Source organism: Amblyomma maculatum, unplaced genomic scaffold (genome assembly GCF_055883805.1).
Source record: "Amblyomma maculatum isolate TAMU_Amacu unplaced genomic scaffold, ASM5588380v1 scaffold_13, whole genome shotgun sequence".
Taxonomy (NCBI): domain Eukaryota; kingdom Metazoa; phylum Arthropoda; class Arachnida; order Ixodida; family Ixodidae; genus Amblyomma; species Amblyomma maculatum.
The window spans coordinates 12,178,861-12,184,574 of NW_028146738.1; positions in this window are offsets into that span (position 1 = coordinate 12,178,861).

The following is a 5,714-nucleotide window of genomic DNA, read 5'->3' on the forward strand; positions in this document are numbered from 1 at the left end:
ATGTCCATGTAGGCCACGTCCTGTTTGCTAGTTCTTTTTTTTCCTAGAGCTTTCTCTGTCTACCCTCATGGTATACCGGGTGCGTGTTCCTTGGGAGTGGTGGGATCCTTATTTAGTTCCTTATGTTTGTTACGATATCCTCAGTCAGCTTGAGCCTCGCTCGAGGTTCGAAACCTAGCTTTTCTAGCATTTTTAGTCCCGATCGGCTGCATAGGAGTCGCTGCTGTGCTACTCTGGTAGCCTCAATGAGCTCGCCTAGTGTTTGAAATCCCCATGTTGAGAATTTTTTGGGTGGATGTGTACGGAGGGAGGTCCAGGGTGGTTTTGACGCATTTTTTAATTAGGATTTCAACCTTGTTCTTTTCTGCTTTTGCTAGCCATAGGCATGGTGCCACGTATGTGATCCTACTGATTTCGAATGAATGAATTGGTCTCAATAGGTTCGTCTTTTTCATTCCCGCATTTGCTATTCTCTTGATTAGTGGACACATCTGGTCACCGACACCCATGAACAGTGCAACCTTCGATATAGTGTGGTCGTACAGGGAAGTATGTATGATGCTGAGCTATAAACCTCTCCAGACTACACCACCCAAGTAAGTCCCCTCTGCTTCTGATGCAGGCAACTATTAACAGAAATCAGTCAGCACAGCCTGCCAGCAAATTCTGTGCTAGCAGAGCTACGTGCACCGAGAATTTCAGCGAGCACGTTCAAAAAGGAGTTGACATCAGAATTAAGATATTCTCAGGAACAAACATTGCTACAGCAGATATCATTTACCATGAAGAGCTTTTCTATTTACTAAGTAAGTTAACTAATTCTGGGGTGGAAGTGCTGCTTCATTTGCTCCATTCTGCTCCAAACTGCTTTACCTACTCTAAAATACAATATTGCTCCAAAACAGCTCCAAACATCTGGCTGCCTCAACGTCTTGCCATACAATATTGCAAATCATAGGTTTTCTTTAACTGGAGAAGCACGGAGCAAAATATTTGGAAGTAAATTTAAAACGATCCGCATCCATTGGAGGGAATTGTGAAAAAAATAGTGCAATAGCAACTTCTCCCATCCTTTTGACTCATTGATGGTGAGAGTAGTGAATGCAGAAGAGACCAAACACTGCGTTAGAAAACTTTTTCAGCTACAAAGAGCCACACGAATTGCTTTAATGCTTTTGCTTTCGAAAGAATTCAGCGAGGTACCTCACCATAGTCTTCATCAATAATGAGCATGTCAAGCCTACAAAGGCATACTTGTGTGATGGGGGGACATCACGAAGGTGCCATTTACTAGAAATGTTCTCAAGAGTGTTAGTAAGCCACATGATCCACAAAGACTATTGCCAGAGTTGAATCTAAGGATGCCCCAACGTCGCTGAAGTGAAAACGTGAAGAGGCACTGGCAGCAGACAATGAAGTAAAGAAGCTGTTTTCCTCGGCTATCCCTTCAGTGCCACCTGTCCTCCCTGAAGGCACTGTAAATTTATCAATACAAGCGTAGGACAAAAAAGTATGCACAAGGTAGCAGAAATGTGCTGCTCATTGCTGTGAACTCCAAGCCAGTGGTGGTGCTTGAACACATCAAAGTGGTAAGCTCCTTTGAATCTACCATGCCACAATAGTAAAAAGCTTTTAGTTGAACTTGACGGCCAGGTGTGTAACATAGAAGCAAGTATTCCATTTCCTGCTAGTCTTTTCGAAATTCTTACTCCTGTCAGCTACGATATGTTATTTCAAACATCTGTACATTTGATTTTGGGAACCGAGCATTGGGCCGAATATCCGTTGTGATCCATCGCTTCAATACGGGTCGGGCCAGCCTCATCCACAGAAGGCCTTATTGTGCCTCCCTTGCTGGGGGGCATGTCGTACAGAAGGAAGTTGACAAGATGCTGGCAAACAACGTTATTGAGCCTTCCTGCAGTTCCTGGGAGTCCCCTGTTGTATTAGTCAAAAAGACCGCAGTTGGAGAGTTTGTGTTAACTATCGCCACCTTATCGGATAACAAAGAAAGATGTTTATCCTCTTCAGAGAAATGACATGCACCTAACTGCTTGCATGGTGCTAGCTATTCTTCCATCGACATGCGTTCCGGCTACTGGCAAATTGCTGTGTCGACGAACAGGATCGTGAGAAAACTGCATTTGTCACCGCCGATGAACTCCTCTGTAATGCTCTTGTGACATTCAAGCACGACGGACTCGCTCCACCATGGATTCAAATGGACAACATGTTTATGCTACTTCGATGACATCGTTTTCTCCCATGTTCGTAACCCACCTTGATTGACTTTCTACCATCCTGGCCATTTTTACCGTGCCCGTCTTAAGTGAACACCAAAAAATGCAGCTTCGGCCAGCACCAAATTAAAATCCTGGGTGATTAGGTTGATGCGGCTGGTGCACAGCCCAGCCCTGACCAAGTTCAAGCTGTGAGCGAGTTACCTAACCCTCATAGCTCAAGTGATGTGCGAAGTTTTTTCGGGCTTTGTGCCTGTTTCTAAGAACTTCGCAGACTGCGCTTGTTCTTTTACCTCTTCTGCAGAAAAACGTCCCTTTCACTGGCGCAGTGATCAAGATCATGCCTGCATAATGCTTATTTCCGGCCTCACCTCTCTACCTGTCCTGGCACACTTTGAACCTTCTGCACCTATAGAACTGTGCACCGATGCTAGAGGTCATGGTATTGGTGCTATCCTTGCCCAGTACCAGCATGGTTACTCCCGCATAATTTCTTATGTCAGCCACGTGCTATCTCCCTCTGAGCGCAAACATTTAATTATGGAGCGGGAATGTCTTGCACTTGTTTGGGAATCGACTGAATTCCACCCTTATTTGTTTGAGAGGTCCTGCGTAGTGACAGACCATCATGTTTTGTGTTAGCTGTCTTCACTTAAGGAGCCCACCGGCCGCTTAGGTTGCTGGGCCTTGCGCGTGCAAGAGTACATATTTACTGTGGTTTACAAGTCAGGCCAATTGCACCAAGACATTGATTGCTTGTGCTGCAATCACGTAAATCCACCCGATTTGTCTGACCATACAACAGACGACTACATTTGCCCATCTTGGACTTTATCAACATCGGTGCCAATCAGCACCGTGATCCCGCACTGCAACACATTATTGACCAGCTGCACAACACAACTCTGATCGTTCCACCAGCATGTTTGTGCTCCATCACGAGACATTATATCGATGCAATATGCGTCCAGACAGCGCGGGCATTTTACTGGTCGTTCCGGCTCATCTGCACTCTACTCCTCCCGCTCAACTTCATGACTCCTCTACAGCATTACATCTGGGAGCGTCGGCATGTACGACAGTGTGCAACAATTTTTCTCACCTGGTCTCTACCAATCTGTCCGTTGCTGTGTCGCCGCTTGTGAGCTGTGTCAGCACGGTAAGACACCCTCACTTCAACCTAGTGGGCCCTGCAATCAATCACAGTTCTGACTTTGCCATTTTGTGGTGTGGGCCTCGATCTTCGTCCTTTTCTGACGTCGACTTCGAGAAACAAATGTATTGCTGTGGGAACTGATTATACCACCCGGTATACTACAACCAGAGCTATCCCCACCTGCTGCGCCTCTGACATTGCAAACTTTGTTCTGCATAATGTCATCTTGTTTCATGGTGCTCCCCATCAACTGCTCACAGATCGTGGCCGCTGCTTTCTCTTTCAAGTAGTTCATGACCTCCGCTTCGTCACCAATTCACAATGGCCTACCATCCACAAATGAATGGTCTTACTAGGCACCTTAATTGCACACTGGCCGACATACTGTCAATATATTTGTCCGACAACCATCGTGATCATTACCTTTTGTAACATTCCACCTATAACTCCTCACGGCATGATACCGCCGGATACTCCCTTTTATTTACTTTTCGGCTGAGACCCTTTACTCCCGTTTGACAACTTGCTGACTTGATGACTCTTCCTGCGGTTACACTTTAGATGCCATTGCCACGCTGATGCTACCTGCCACATTGCTCAAAACCAGCTTGGCACGTCTCACCACTCTAAAAAGCATCACTACAACATTAATCACTGTGACATCACTATGCTTCTGGCTCCCGGCCTGCTGTATGGGCGTGCATGAGAAACTTCAGCCTCGCTGCGTTGGTCGTTATCGCGTCTTGCGCAACTCAATGTGACCTCAGATCACCCCTCTGCAGCCCAAGTATCCTTCCACAACCCTTCACCCAGAACTCATGCATGTCACCTGCCTGAAACTGTATTATGTGAGTTTTCCTGTGTAGTACGCACTGGCACTGTACTTCTCCCATGCGGGTGGCACTGCTATGCTGTGCAGTATGTGCTGGTGTGAAGAAGGCACTGAAGCTAGGCTGGATTAGTTCTAGTGGTGTGTCCTTGACAGTGAACCGTTGCAGCTACCTGCATGTACTTTCCCCTAACAATATTTTGCCCATTTGCCTTGTCTTGTTAGAGGTGTGTATGCAGTCAGTAAACCATTGAATGTCAAATAAAAAAAATCAAATGATTTTTTTACTTAAGAGATAGAAAATTGCAATTATTTAAAGCAGCTGATCCTAAAAAAATGCTCCAAAACAACTCGAATGCTGCAAGACATTTTATGGCTCTAAGGCTGCTCCAAAATGGTGTTATTACTGTTCATTTAGCTGCTCCATTTAGCTGAAACTGTACGCAGCCAGCACGTGCATGGAGTGCGCGGGGAACTTCAAAGTGCAGAAGGGCCCTCGGATATCTTCAGAAAATGCGCTGCCGAAATGAAAACCGCCTTCTACGACGTCAGCTTGGAGGTAAGTTTTATTCGGCCCTTTCGGCATCTCTTCACCACATATGTAATTCTTTCTTTTTGTATGTAGTTGTTGGCGAACCCACGCAATATCACGGATGCCAGTTGCGTCTGCAAGGCCGGGTGCCACTGTTAACGATGCGACACATTGCTCTCGTATGATTTCCAAGGAAACCGCAAAAACAACTTGATTTTCGATTGCTTCCCGATGGTTGTTTTTTTATAACTATTATGACACCCATAAACACAAGAGCAGATCGAGCTGTTAGTTTAAAAGGACGTTTTCTCTTTGCGGGGAACCATGAACGTGCGGCAAGTCAGAAAGCGCGCACTCCTGCAATATGCTTCGCTCTCCATGTCGTGCTTCTACGTCTTCTGCGTCAGGCTAGGCTTCCCAAAAGCGAGCGCCGAGAACAGCTGGAAACTGTCATTAGGAAGTCGTTAGAAAAAAAAAAAAAAAAGTTCCCGTTGGGCAGGAAGGCTCCGCGCTCTCTACAACACAGGCCGTGTCCGAAGGCCTGCCAGCTGTGGTTACAACTTTTAGTAGTTGTCACAACTTTTAGAGCTCTAGTTTGGTCCAGAAGTAAAAAAAAAAAAAGACCCGTTTATTTTGTGTTTTTCGCGTGCTAGCGATAGCTCGTGCATGCTTGAAAAAACCTAGCGTGAAGTACTGTACCAAAACAAAAAACGTGGGAAATGCGCAGCCTTAACGACAAGCAATGGGTGCGATATGAGATTCGAAATGACTAAGTAAGTACAGGCCCTTGTTTCAGTCGGTGTATATTTTTTTTTTATTCTTACGGGGACCCAAAAAGAAATCGGAACACAGCGTCGGTGCTACCCACGGTTGCGGATCCAGACAGCCGCGTTTTACAGCGGCGCCTCCCAGACGGCGCCACATGTTCGGCCAAAGCTGCAGCGCACCAGGCCGATA